The sequence below is a fragment of the Delphinus delphis genome, chromosome 18, assembly GCF_949987515.2.
Source record: "Delphinus delphis chromosome 18, mDelDel1.2, whole genome shotgun sequence".
Classification (NCBI taxonomy): domain Eukaryota; kingdom Metazoa; phylum Chordata; class Mammalia; order Artiodactyla; family Delphinidae; genus Delphinus; species Delphinus delphis.
Window position 1 is genome coordinate 42,255,321 of NC_082700.1, and position 16,586 is coordinate 42,271,906.

Here is a 16,586-nt window from a genome sequence, read left to right on the forward strand (position 1 = left end):
GCAGGTTTCATCATCATGTCATAATTGTATTTTGTTTCTTTGTTATACACTATCTTCTTATGGACTATTATGTAGTATGGTTGCCTAAGCTTGATTATCTTCTTTAACATTTAATATACTGAGAGCACATCTTAAATACTGGGGTTTAAATACTCAGTTTCAGTTTCAGAAGTTGTCAATTTGAGAACAGTTATTGTACACAAAAAGAAAATAAACCACATGTCATTTATAGATAACCCATATGTTAGCTGTCAGCTCTGTCATCTTATAGATTTGGCTGATATTGCCTTGAACATACTCTTTTCAATGCAGATGGACTTCCAAATTCTTCCTAAAGATATTAACTCCAAGATGCATATCACCCTATATTTTATCATAATTTATTGACTGGGATTCATTATTAGCTTTCTTTATCCTTTAACTTAACAGCTCTTTTGTAATATTCAGATCTTCCTAGTTTAAAAAAGAAAAAAAATAGTCTCATTGAATTTTTTTGAGTTTAATAGACTTTTCAAAGATTCAGAATATGTCACCTCAAAATATGTCACTTTGGTATATTGATTATTTTGAAGTGAAAGTACTTGAGAAAGAGTCCGTGCATGAAGGATACTTTGAACCTCTTTTGCCCCCCTGAAAGCAAGAGAAAAATCTCCCATGTGAAATGTACCCTTCCTGTAACAGGAAGGTAGAAGATATCTTTATCACCAGAGATAGGGAATTTAGGACCAAGAAGGCTGTGTAAACAAACCTGTTCTTTCTTCACATTTTATCACCCTTTGTTTTATCAGTTCATCACAGGTTTATTGTTTCTTTATCTAATACTATCAAAAAGCTTCCTGCTTTGGTCATTTCCTTGAGTCTAATATATTTGTGGGACTCTCATATGTATATGTGTGTACATACATAATTAAATTCGTTCCCTGGTTAATCTGTTTTCTTATTAATGGGGATGGGGGTTCTCTGACAAGAATCTAAAATGGTAGAGAGAAAACTACTTTTTCTCCACTGTATTTTGCTTACAATTTTTAGATTCTCCTTAGGAGTGGATTTTTAAAATACATACATACATACATATATATATATATATATATATATATATATATATATATATATATATATATATATAAAATTTATAGTCTTTCATTCCCTTTCTGAGTCTCTATACTTCTCTCACATTCCTATGTTGTATACTCATTCCCTCCTTCTGAAACCATCTCCATGAACTCCAAATATTCTCAGGATACCAGAGAAAACAGATTAGTTTCCATAGCTAATTTTGCACCATGATGTTCAACATATTTAAGAGCCATTCAATGCTTCCTAATGAAAACATGATATACATGTGCATGTGCAAAAAGAAAAAGAAACATAAATAATTTAGATACATAACATACATGTAGTGTGGTATAATCATTAAATGTTAGCTAATTTTAAGAAAGGGTGTTCATTTGCAATTGAAACTGTGAGAAAAAGATTAACCATAACATTTGGGATGGGTACTAAAGACTTATTGGACTTGGGCAAGTGATGAGGAAGAGAAATGATTTACCAGGTTTAAAGTACACAGTGAAAAATATGAGAGAAAGAAAGTTATAAAATTTAAAAGTTGTACTACCATAGAAATTTCAGTTACCTACATTTTTGTAAGGACATTTTTGTTCTATCATGAAAAGATCCCTCAAATTAAGAAATATCTGTCTTCAATAAGTTGGCACAATTTACAAGTCATTATTTTACATTTTAAAAAGTCAAACAGCACAGTTTCTTAAGCAAATAAATCAGAATATTTTTAATGGTGGGACTTTAATTTTCTATGAGAGTTTGTCTCATAGGAAAATTGTATATATAGGAGTTTTCTTGCCTCTCACTTGAACTCTAATGTTTACCTTAAAGCATTAATTAAGCATCATACACTTTCCACTGCCAAAATTCCTTAAAAGTTGCCTAATGGCTTCACAGTCAAAGCAATTATTTCTATCACTGCTTACCTGGATAGCTTTGCTCTCCAGAGCAAAATTAATAGATATCATTTAATAGTCAGAACAGTTTCTGACCTTTCATGACTCTAGGACACTCAAACTCTTTGCTCAATTTACCACACTTACATAAAAAACTGCTTCTAACAGCTTGGATTTAGTATCAGTTTGATAACAGAAGGTCTTTCTCAGCAGTATCAGCATATTTGGCATGGTGCAGTACAACGGTAATAAGTACTGTCAATATTATAAAAATGCAACTCAGGACACTGATGTTAAAAACAAAAATGTGCAACTAAGCTTTCTCCCAAGAAACATAGGAAGTGTATACTATCACTGAATCCATGTTATCATAAATTTTTGAGCTGAAATAAATAAATTATGAAATAAACAGATGTGTTGACAAAAAAAATCAACAAACAATCTATAATAGGAATAGAAAAGACTTTTTTATTTGAACCGAACTGAGGACTACAGCCCAGAAGACAGCCTCTCAAATAACTCTGAGGAACAATTCCCGAGAAGCATGGTTTTCAGCACAGCTTTATGTCTTGTTAGAGCAAAGAACATCACATAAGTCAGGGATACTTTCCTTCAAGGCTTCAAAAAAAAAAGAAAAAAAAGAAAATAATCAGTACATACACAGAGAATCACTATGACTGTGGCACCTGGAAAGAGAATCTTATCATCTAAGGAGTACTAGCATTGGTGTGCTGGGAAGGCAGGCATTTAATCTTTATTTTTAATTAATGTGGACATTCTTTACTTCTGATCAGTGTGCTCTTTTCTTTAATAATTAAAGCAGATGTACAATTTATATTTGATAGGTGACCAACAGGCTGTTCTAGTTAGAATGAAATTCAAGATAACTCATGTATAAGCCAGAATGACTTCCCCATACCTCAATATGTGAAAATTTATTTTATCAAATAAATTAACAGTGTAATTCAAGGACTTGGTGAGGCAAACCAGATTACAAAAATGCAAAAATTTATTGTTTATGCTTCATATATCTAAAAATTGAAAAGGCATTTGTTAATGAAAGTAAAGGAAACATTTCCATAAATAAAAATAATAAATAAAAGTATATATAGCTTCTTGAAGGTTCTCACTTTCTCATGAACATATATACTAAAATAAACTAAGAAAAATTGAGAGCAGGGATATTTCAACTTAGAAAATACTGTGAGAGCCTAGATACAGGATTAGCAGAAAGCTTAGCTGTATAGTATTTTTCATTAGTGTTCTGAGAGGATTTAGTTATATTGCAAGTCCTTGTTGCCACTTTACTACAACATCAAGTGAGCCGACCCTCTGAGAAAGACCTCCTATTACCATGAGTATTGTGTGAGTAAGTATGACTATATTTAAAACATGTCTCATTTTCTACTCACACTATTTTTAAATAGACAAAATATAAACAATTTTACCTATTTATGATATTTTAAAAAGAAAATTAGCTTTCTATACAAAATGACCCATACTGGAGCAATATGTGTTCATCTCACTTCTATTAATAATAAAAACATTTTAAAATAATCAGAAAATATTCTTTGACCTGTATTGTTATTGAATAAATTATAATCAATAATACCACCAGTCCTACAAACAGTTATAAAAATAATGTAATCAATCAGTCATCTGTATAAATACTTTAAAATTTACTTTGGAAACAAAAACTCAGGTTACAAATGTATTTTCCAAGCCCTTAATTTCTCAAAAAGGTGCCCTAAAATAGATGATTAGAGATATTACAACCGGATTCTTGCCACTCCTTTCTATAAATGAACAAGTACTACTGCATATAACAATATATTGTTATATAACTATATAATTAGCAAACTCTATCAAAAGGTATGGATTCACCATAAGTTAAAAGAAAGTTATTGCAAAAAGATTAAGTCTAGAAAGAACAGGGTGAAAAATCATGAACAAAACCTTAGTTTTTCAAGGTCTTTATAAATTGAATCTCAATGTTGAACTCTATTTTCCTATTTTTACCTTTCTTTATTATATTGTTTTCCCCAGATTCTTCTGTTTGGTGACAAGTAAGGCTTTAAAATTGTTGATATGAAGCTGAAACTGTCAGAAGCAATTTTATTAATGGATCTTTTACAAGTGGTTTAGTAAAAAAAAGAAAAAGAAAAAGAAAAGAAAGAGAAGGTTTATGTACCTTATCTTTCGTTAACCAAAGATATTTGTTATATTATAACAACATATAATCTTGTCTTGCAGAGAGCCATAGCATTAATATTTGCATTTCTTTCTATTTAAAAAAGGTTAAAAAATATTTGGGAAATATAAAAACATATGCTGACTTTTCCTTGATTGCCCTTGTTGACGTGAAGTTCAAAATGTCCTTTTATTGTTTGAATAGTGGACTATCAGTGATGTTAGCTATTTGAGAAGAATTTTAGCATCTTCCATGATACATTTTATTTTTATGACAAAGAAACATACATTTTTTCATTAGATGATGAAGTGTCAGGTAGCCTAATTGATTTACTAGTTTCCTAAAATAAATAATTGCTCAGAAATTATCATTTTTGCGTCTTCACTATAGACTTACAAACGTCAGTTTAGACAATGAAACAGAAAATCCATTAGCATACATTTAGTTAACATCTATAAATGATGGATAATATATTTTAAAATATCTATTTGATTTAATTAGTATTGCTATGACCCAGTCCATTGGAATTACATTTAAAATCACTATGGATGGTAGTATGCTCTCAAACAAGTCACTTTTCAATGCAGGATCATAATGACTGTAATCAATTTCAAGGGATCTAAGCCCCTTAGGACTACCTCACTTGCCCAAATAATGGAAAATTAAAATGATTTAAAATCCATTTTAGCCTTCTGTATCTTAAATATTTAACTTTATCACATTACATAAATTACATGTATTTGCAACATAGTCTAGATTAACAGCCTCTTATGTCCTCATTCAAGTGATAAGTGTGACATACTATCCACTTTGTAATGAGTGCATAAAATGATAATTTTGTAGGCAAACATTCCCATCTCACTGGCAGATGGCATAAAAGGCTGTTCAAGAACCCTTTCAAAGCAAGTTAAAATAGTCTGATAATGAATAAATAGCAGATGCTGTCACTGTAAATTTTAGAACACATGAAATACACATTCAGATTCTTCTGAAAGCAAACTTTAGCCAAACTTGTACCCAATATTTATTTTCAGCTTAATCGTCTCATTACTTCAGATGGATCAGAACTATCAAGTACTGACAGTTATTACAGAGGATGTCCTTAAATATTCTCTAACTATATTTCTCTATTTTGATTATAATTATACACGAACATGCAGCAATTAAGGATATATATGTATATCTTTTAAATAGAAAATATACTGTGTACTGAAAATATACCTGCAATTCTGCCTTCAATTTAACCCTCCCCCTTTTTATGAAAATAAATATTTATAGTTTTAAGTAACTGGTTTATACATTTACTCTCAGTATTTTTTTCAATTATCGGATAAGAAATTGATTTTAATGAATTCCAGAAAGAATTTATCTCCATAGTTTTATTCAGGGATGCACTAATTACTCCTGCTTGAATCATGTGAATTTTGGCCTTCAGCTCAGTTTTTTCTGTTTGTTTTCAGCTTGGGTTGACTACATGTTTAAGACCTTTCATGTCTTTTATTTTATTTATTTATTTATTTTTCTGTGGTATGTGGGCCTCTCACTGTTGTGGCCTCTCCCATTGCGGAGCACAGGCTCCGGACGCGCAGCTCAGCGGCCATGGCTCACGGGCCCAGCCGCTCCGCCGCGCGTGGGATCTTCCCAGACCGGGGCACGAACCTGCGCCCCCTGCATCGGCAGGCAGATTCCCAACCACTGCACCACCAGAGAAGCCCCCTTTCATATCTTTTAATCCTCTAAAATGAAACTTACCAATGGGCTTCCTTCATTTTTAACTTACCTCAAAGCTCTGAAGTTGTTAACATAGTTCAAATTTGGAGAACAAATCTTGGGAACTCTGGGGTAGGTAGATTATTATCTGATATATGACATGCCAGTTAAAAATCATTATAAAAAGCTTGGCCTTAAGTTTGGCTGAAATTATTTTAACGGAGTTACATAATCATATATTATCTGTCCAACAAGCAAAGCAATAATGCTTTTAAGAATATTTGAATGGCATTTTTGAAAAACTAGAGTATAATTTGGATCAAGCTGTAATGATATACTTGGAAGAATCTTCTACTTCAGTTGAGATTTTGGTGCTTAACTCAAAATTATATTTCAAGCATTGCAATAGTTTAAATTTTTAGTTCACTATGTAGTAGGTAGAGGTATGGTAGAATTAAAAAGGTTTCTATGGGTTTCTGAAATGTGTTATAAACAGGGCTCCAGTTGAAAGAACCCTCCCTTTGGTGTCATATTTATAATCCAAAGCTCTTTTTTTCCACAAAAAAGATAAAAGTTAGCTTTGATTCTTTCATGCTATTAATTGCCTTTTCCACATTCATTATGAAATTTAAAGAAATATCAGTATATAATATTTACTTACTGCATAACTCAGTATGTTTATAAAGTTTTAGATGAAGAGCACATTGTATGTAAATATTGTATTTGTCAAGTTACTAAGTTGGAATTTATATTAAAATTACTTTAGTATACATAGGGTGAAATAGGTATGCATATTTTAAAAATCTACATCCCAGACTCAGTTAGTTTGATGTACATTACTCTAATTATAAATCTATACTATGCTAGTGGTTAGTTAGTTTTTAATATATCAAGGATAAACAAGACCAGATGTAGTTGTTTAACCACTACAAATATAATTGTCAAAACCTATACCTAAGCATTTTTTAAATAATACAGGTGAAGCTAGAAGTAAGGCTTTCATGGATGTGTTTGACTGGTCTGGTAGAGATGGACAATTGCCTACCAAAGTCATGCTTCCACTGCCATAATATACAGTTTCTGTGGAGGTAGGTACAAGTGCACATTTTGGTCTGAATTTCTGACTTATTTTCAAACAGTGGAATGTGAGAGAAATTAACATCTACCTTTTTTGTGCCAAAGGTACATTTCAAAAAGTACTTTCACATTCTCTGACTTTTCTCTTTCCTCTCTAATTTCTGATTATAAAAAGTAGGTCTGCATTTTCTCTTTTCTCTTCTGATTTGCAAGCATAGATGATAAGATGATCTTCACAGGATGACAAAGCCACAAGATGGGACAAGCATGGAGGCACCCGCTAACCAGAAAGATTGGGCCAAACTTCATTTAATGAACAAGACATTTGAATCATGCCAGCCCTGCAGCCAAATACCTTCAGCATATAATGTGAGAGTTAATATTCCATTGCACCTGTGTGCTCCCGCTTCACAAGGGTCTTCTGGGTAATCTGAGGCTTCCCTATTTGTAATCTGTAATCTCTAAAGTTCAAGCCATTTTTGCCACTTGGAAGAACATATCGTACTAGGTACTTTACTAAGAAAATTTGTTTATTGTTTTTATACTGCACCCATATAAATGTTTAAACATACAGAAGAATTTGGTCCAAGATTGGATTTCATTTAAATATTTTACCTGGAAACAAATTGTTAAATAATGGATGTATAACTTTCATGTATATATCTAAACAGAGTAAGTTGTTTATATATATCCAAACAATGTAACAGTGCTTGAATAATTAATTTTAGGTAAGTTCAAAGTAACATTTTATAAATATAAGTATGAACAAAAATACTATTTGAATGTAACTTGAAATTGAGAAACAGCCATACAAGAACAAGTGATTTTTAGTGTTTTTTAATATTAAAAAAGTTAATACTTTCCCAGTTTTTAAATACATTTCTTAGATTGCATTTTCTACATTTGCAGAAATTTATTTGGCAGTGCTGAAAATGAAATCTTGGATTAGAGGTTTTTATATTATTTTTGGAAGTTTTAAAATTTGACAGTTTATGTGACAGTTTTTAATCTCCTATTAGTAAATCTTGTTTGGTAAATTGCTTTATGAAACACACAAACAGAAAGATATGAGAAGGGTTTTAATTATATAGTGACTTTTTTATTATATTTTTATTCTGAGCTGAAGAGTGGAGGAAAAATTTAAATAGTCTAATTATCTAAACTCTAATTCTCTCAATGCCCTTCATTAATCTTTAATAAATTCATTCTAATAGCCTTAAAAACAATTATTCTTCCAGAGTGACAGAGAAATCAATTAATTATTCTTTAGATTGCCTTATATCCATGCTTTCCTTTCACAAGTTCCCTGGTTCCAAAAAATAAAAAATAAAAAAACTCACGTAGAGTAACAAAATATAGAAGACAGAAGTAGCAGATTTGCAAGTAATCATTCTAGGTGTTTACATTTAGATTGTTCTTTTAGCCTTTCACATTGGAGAGAACTAATCACCTTTAATGTATGGAGGGTGATGAAACAAATGGTTTAGCATTTTCTGCAGTTTATTATCAGAGCTTCAGCATCTTCCTGTCTTTTAAAAAAGGTGACCATTAGAGATCATCTGTTTTGTATCAACAATCCAGAAGGCATGAAAAAGAAATTAGGGGGAAGATGAAGTAAAAGATGAGTTAGATAGACTGTTTTTCCTAAATTTGATGAATATTTGAACATTTTCTTATACTTTCTATTATTCTTTGAAAGTGAATACCAGTTACACAGAAGGGTGTTTTTTCCCTCATAATCTTTATTTCAAAGTGTCATAATGGAAAGAGTTGGCAGTTGTAAATGGTAAACTATAATATGGTAAAGAAACAAAAGTATGATTTCTAAACAAAACATTTTATTGATTTATTTAAGGAAAATTATTGTTCTCAGTCCAGGCAAAACCAGGTAAATGACAAGCATTCATTGTTACTAAATATTACCAACAAGGAGACTAGAAAAATGATGATTTCTCTTTAGTATTTGTTTAATCCTCACTTATTGTGACCTCCTTAAAATGGCAAGAAATAAATCTGTAACTTTTTTTCAGTCCTTTTTCTGGGTCAAATTCCTTCAATGTCAAGAATCTTACTAATTTAATCTAGATACCAAAAGGTAAAAACTAAATCTTCAGAGATCTTCATTATCATAAGTATAAGGATTCTTTTTGTCCTTTTCCAAATAGTTTAAATTGCTTTTCTTTGTTTGTATAGCAAAAAGACATCAAGTATAACATAGTATAATGCCATTGTATTACCCTTTCTCTTTAAAAAAATCATAATTTCTTAAATACAGCAAAAAACATGTGCATTATCAGCAACAATCAATAATATTAGCTTTCTCTGTAGAAGAATCATATAGGTCAAATCATCTTTAGTGTCATCATAAAATGACCTTGAAATGGTCCATGATCTTCCAAGATAATTTCTGATGTTCCTGAGCATGTATCTGAGTTGGCTAAATATCTGCTGATAAAGTTAAGAATTCATTGTTTCATAGATAAGGTGAACAATGTACCTTTCACTCCATTAGCACTGCCAGATTCATTTTGGATTTGGCATTCCTTATCTAATTTGACATCTAATAGCTAATCTCATTACACTTTAAATTTCTGATGTGTCATATTGTATTACATTTCTTCTGTCAACTTTCATCGCTGTATATTTTGTCACGTAGAAAATCCAGTGTGATTTGACACAACACAAGATAATGGGATCCAAGAGATTTAAAGCAAAGCTAGTCAGTGGAGCAGAGATGTGACTCATTGCTTCAAATGTACAAATACACTTTTTGAAAAGTAGATATCTGCTAAAAGCAGTTATATGGTGTGAGCCATTATAGTTTGGGAAAAGATGTGGATTTTTACCTTTTAGTGGCGAATTTAAAACACTGTACTGCCCAATATAAATAATAGAAAATTTGATTCAAAATGACAATGGCCAGAGAAAATTAAGTTTGATTCTGCTCTATTTTGTGTGGTAAGCTTTCTCCTAAACTCACTAAATAATCTACCAAAATGCACTTCATTGTTTTATTTTTATAACAAATTGTAGATAACTTGCATAGGTTTTATTTATGTCAAAACATACATCATCCTTTGCATTTTGATACATAAAATGATAACATAAAAATATGCTAAAAAGAAATAAATTTCCATATTGCTCAAGTAACTTTCCTGGCTCATTTTAAAGTTGTAATGTGTTTTCATAATACAAATTTATAAATTGGTACCATAAAGTCAGAAATATCTATGAGGTAAGTGGAAGCTTGAAAACAACCCAGAAGCACTTTGGAAACCATGATTCTACTTCTTTATGCACAAATTATTTAATTCAGTTTTTAAAAATTGAGCTTTTCAGGAAATCCATTGATTTATGCCATAAAAAAGACAAGGATAAATGATAAAATACAGAGAAATAATTTACAACTCAGAAACAAGGAAAAGGTTAATATCTCTGATTAACATTTTGATGTTTTTAATATCAAATATGCACAATACTTGAATACCCATTATATGATTGGATAATTCTCCACCCAATGAGTACTGGTGGTTTATAAAATCGGTCATTCCAACATTGAGAGCAATACATTTAAAAACTTCTACTTGGAACAAAAACTTACATCTACTTGGAAGTTCAGACACAAGAGTACGAATTAGACTTGATAGATCTCATATATTCAATCAGTGCAGAACAAGAATCTAATAATACAATGAATACATGGATCATTTAGAGGATAATTATAATAACAAAATCTCATTTTTAAGAGTGTCATGAAAGAAGTTCCAGAAACTGTGCTGGCAACATGACCAGATAGCCACTGTCCAGTTTCAGATATGGTCAAGTTATATATTCTAAGTTTGCCGTTCAAAGGCAGTGGCAGTATTGGCAGCCTGGCAGGTCACAGTGAAAAATTTATTGAAATATCTAGCTTCCCCTGTTCCTTCTATTCTCTCTGAGCCCATTTCTCCACACTTACATTAAAAATTCTGAGCTACCCAAAATACATCCTACACATTTATTTTCAGTTTATTTTCTACCAGAAATATCTTTAATTCAACCAGATATTTTTCATTGCTTGATTCTAAAACTCCTAATATTAATATCTATAACATATTAAAAATAAAAATAAAACTTTTTTTAAAAATAAAATAAATGAATAAAATAAATAAATAAATAAATAAAATAAATAAATAAATAAAATAAATAAAACTTTGTTTAAAAATAAAACTCAATGAAACCATTAGGAAAATGGACAAAAATTTAAATAGCCAGTTCTAAAGAATGCAAATCCAGATAGCTATTGGCAAATAAAAGACCAAATTTCCTACTATGTTAATAACGTTTATTACATTAACTTAGAGATATTATTTCAGTTTATACACCTTAAACTTTTTTATAAAATTAAAAATAATATAAACATCTATTGCTGGTGAGAATGTGAAGTAAAAGTTTACTCAAACTCAAAGCTGGTAATAAAGTGAATTACAATAGTTTTTTGATAATATGGAACATATGTGTAAAAAAAGACAACACACTTTTACCTACCAAATTCTTTTTGGGAATCTAACCCATATAAATAAATGCATTAATACATAAATTTATATGTACAATAAAAGATTTTTTGTGAAATGCTACTTATATATGAGAAAAATTTAAATAGTGAATACTAATCAGGAGGAGAAATTTGAATAAGTTGAGGGACATTGATTTCGTGAAAAATCTACAAATTTTAAAAGAATACGTTAACTCCATTCCAGGTAAACAGATGCATTTAATGTTGAACTTTTTAGAGTAAGAAGCAATATACTGAAAATATGATCTGTTTTCAATGAAACAAACATTATATTTATGTTTACACTTGCATTTGATTTGTTAGTATTTATATCATACACATATATAGCTATATTACTTCACTATAACTAGATTAATCTGAAGCAAAGACACACATTATGTTAGTAATATTGTTTATCCAAGATCAAGAGGGAGTAGAGAAATTTAAAAGCAATCTTTGCTAAAAAAGGTAAGTATATGTAATAAAGTATATGGATATAACACATTCAATAAAAGACAAACATATAAATATTAAAAAGAAAATTATCAAGGTGAGCAGATAATTTATACTATAAAGTAAAATATTAAGGCATTCAATCTCAATTAATATTAATAATCTCAATTAATTAATTAATATTAATAATCATTTGAAATATAAATTAAAATGGCAATGAGATAAGCATTTATAAAATCTGTAAATTTATTAATAATAATAATGCTTGGTGGGGATGCAGTGAGATTCCCTCCCTTACATAATACTCAATCACTAAACTCACAGATATTTGTTATACATTGAAGCCTGGAAGGGCCTAAAATTCTAAATCCGACCTTTAAACAAAAAACATGTATAGTCATATACAAAAGTTTTTGAAATTATTAATATCTGTATAAATGTATTGTTTGCATTAATATGTTAAAGAATAATATTTAGAAATTAGTTCTAACTGGTTCATGAATTTCCAACTTGCTGAAACTTCTCATTCTTCCTATTCATCATTGGTTTAGAAGAAGAAGTGATTCATTTCCACAATACTTTGGTATTCAAATATTCTTCATTCAGATCTATGCCTCTAAAACCGTGGCCATTTGCCTGGAAGCCTGAAAATCATTAGAGGTCTCTATCAGTGAGTGCACATTTTAAAAATTACTCTCATAGGCTAGACAGAGATTTCACCAACTTGCGTTAATTGTTTTTGGAACAATTTTTTCCATTGTTTATAGCTTTTGGTTTTATGCCCAGGGAATAGTAATATAGATAAAATAATTCTTTTTCTATTGGAAATGTTAATTCTCCTTTGGCCAAGGAGGACTGGTTGAATAATATGTTATGGGTTTGTACATTCATGCCAATGCATATTTATATCTGACAGGGTTTTATCCATTTTAAGCATTTCTTAAATGAGGAAAGATTTCACAAAAAACAACTTTCATAATAGTTCCTACAAGAAAAATTATGCAATCTAATCACATGTATACATTTATTCATACAAATATCAAAATGATACATCAACAGGTAACTGTAGTTATTGAATTATGGGAATTATGGGAATTATTTTCTGTTTCCCATAAAATTTTCTATAAATATTATGTAGGTTTGAAAAACAAAATAGCCATTTTGTTCATGCTGTTTTCTCAAAAGTATTTACAAAAGAAAATATATATTACTAAATTTCATTTCAAATTAAAGAAAATAATATACCAACTCTACCTGTTTTTCAAAACTAATCAAATAAAGGCTATCCAGTGATTCCTAAATGTTGGTCCATAGACTATACATTCAAAGCTGTTTGCATAGGAATCAACTGCAGAGGTTTTATCATTAAAAAAAAAAAAAGTCTCATGAAATTTGGTTCAATGGATCTGGTAAGGAAGGGGCTCAAGAATCATTAGTTTTTAAGCTTTCCTAGATAAATTTTAGGAGCCATTTCAGGGAAGCATTCTTATAAAATAAAAATGATCAGGCTTTGTCTGAATTCCAGCCCTTGAATCAATCTTTTTGCTATACCAGTAAACCCCCAATACAACTGATTTCGAACAAGAGAGATTTTGTTCATTATGATGGGACTAATGGTATACCATAAATGTTACTTGCTTCGATGTGACCTCATGTCCTTATTGTTGGGTTCTTTTCTGTGTTTTTAATGCTTGAAAGTATCATCAATTCCTTTCTCACTTGAAGGACACTGGGCTGTGTTGTAAGCCAGTTTCGGATGGACATTGCTAATGTATGCTACTAATTGTTAATGAAATCATGCTAGAAAAACTGTTTGTCTGATTAATTCTGACATCATCATTCTTAGTTCACTGTTGTTGGGCTATGCTATGGTTGTCTCAGACAACCTCTTTTCTTTGTTTTGGAACTTACTTATGCTTACTTTATGTCCAGTCTGTCAGTTACCTCTGTTCCCATATCATTTCCTTATTAACTGAACCTGAACATTTCCTTATTAACTATACCCAGGTCTCTCACTCACACAGGGACTACCTTGGTAGTCTCAGTTCTTGATTCTGTTTTCACTAGGTCTGTTTTAACACATTTAAGAATTTGAGGTATGATCAATTATAATTGCCATATAAAAAGTAAACAATCTTATCTCTATATAATTGAAGTGTATTTTAATTGCTAAATATTACAGTATATCATATTAATAAAGGGAAAACAATAAAGGTACTCTCATCAGTAGTACAAAATAAACTATTAGAGAGCAAGTAGAGACTTGTATACATTAATCCAGATTGACATTTTATTTTGTGTCATTAGAAGTATGACAGATGTTATTCTATCAGTGGAACTAAATGTGCCCTTGCCAGAGAGACCAATTTTCTACTGAGAACTTCTTTAGGCTCATCAATCCACAACTTCAAAGAGAAAGTTTTCAAAATATTTTAAAACTTTCTGGAAATAAACAACTTCTGGTATCATTATGTATGAGTATGTTGATATATACATTCCCTCCCAAGCTGTTTTATTTTGAAAAAGAATGTAAAATTCCAAGAACAATACTCCTTGAGCTTACAAAGAAATAATCTTTATTTAATGCAGGAATCTATACGTGCATTCTTGGCATCAATTTAATCAAAGTTTTTCTAAAACTGAGAATTTAACAAATGAGTGAATGTATGGAAACAGCTAAGATTTTTTTTAACAGCTCACATACCGTAATTATTCTTTATTATTAAAAAGAAATTAAACTTTTAAATTAGAAAATTATATTGTGATTTGAATCTAAGAAACTTCATAAAATAGCCACTGGCACTGTCATTATGGTAAAGATAGATTGAATTTAAATGAAAATAAATGTCTTTTTAGGAAACACAGCTGGGTACCTAAAACCATTTTCTCCATGAAGTCTCCTAAAATGAAAGCTCTAAATTGTTAGAATCATATCTTCCATTTTACTAGTTACCAATTTTTAAAAAATTGTTTCTTTCTATTTTGTAGCCCTAGTACTGCATAAACCATTGTTAGTTATAAGGTTCATTACCTGAAGCTGCAATTTCAATATTGAGTGTATGAGAAAACCTGATTTTCATATTAAAATATTTTAAAATATAGTTGACTAAATGGAAGGCTTTGTGATACACATTTTAGTCCAATTATAGTGCCAGCAATGGCATAAATATTACAGGTTAATGTTTCAAATTTTTCCATGAATAGTTCATCAATAATTTTATTGAGCAGTGTAAAATGTACAAATAAGTGTTTCACAATAAATATAAATATTTTAACAAGCATATGAAATGGTATTATAAGAGTTTAAGCCTTGAAATGTTACAACACTGATAATGAGAAAAATTCATATAAATATTCCATGGAGAAAATACTGAGTAGCTAGGTATCTAAATTTTCAGCCTTAAAAAATTATGATTCAATTAAGAGATATTTTGTTAGTTTTTGTATACCTCAACTGATAAGACAATATTCCTGTCTTCAAGAATGTTTTCATTAAGTTTGGTAAAAACAAGAAACAACAAATGAGCAATCAAACATTTATATTTAAGCTGTTTGCTACCACCATTTACTCTGTAATAATTTGTATATAACTTCGACTAAATGTTTAAAAAACAAAAGTACAGAGAGGAATGTATTTCTAGATCTTCCTAAAGGTAAGGAAGAGGTCTCTTGCCTAGCTCATTTCATTCCACTTTGATTTCCTACAGATTATCTAATAGCAAGGTGATACCAGAAGCTAAAATGAACTATGAGTAATTTCAATTCCAGAATAGCCTGAAGGGTTCTCTGTTCAGAGGTGAGCAGACTTGGGACCAGAATCCACTCTGAACAATAGGGTCTCTCACAAAGAAAGGGAAAAGGCTTGGAGTACTGAGAAAAAGTTTAACATAAGAGGAAAGATTAGATCTAGGGGGAAAAAAAGGAGGGGTTGGAAGAGAAAGTCTATGACAGTAAGACCATGAGAAGATACCCTGACTGCTTAAGATGTTTCCATTCTGTGCCAAATGTAGAAAAAAAAAAGTAATTGTAAGGACTTTAAACACAGGAAGTTTTTTTATCTTTTGAAGTGGAGAAGCCCTCCCTCATCCCTCAACTCTTTTCCCCATCCCCTTATTTCACACCCATTTTTTCTTCTTCCTTTACCAAGTAGGAGAATGGTGTGATTAAAATTTTTTTCAGCAAGACTGCAAGATTGATGATTGTTAGAATGTAAAAGAAATTTGAGAGTGTTGAGATGGAGATAAATGGCTCCAAAAGAGAAAACAAGCTTTGTTGTAAGAAGGAAGTACATGTGTGTATGTAAACTAAATTATTCAGAAAATATAAGAATTTGTATATTGACAATGTATAGAATAATATAAAAAGAGAATTTATATATATTTATATTTAATTATTTATATATATGTATAAAGATAATATAAAAAGTTGAATTTCCATTTAAGTTTTATTATAAAATTTTGTTTTTCAAAACTATGAGATCTAGATATTCAACATGAAAGAATGCTCAACATCATTAATCATTAGAGAAATGCAAATCAAAACTACAATGAGATATCATCTCACACCAGTCAGAATGGCCATCATCAAAAAATCTAGAAACAATAAATGCTGGAGAGGGTGTGGAGAAAAGGGAACCCTCTTGCACTGCTGGTGGGAATGTGAA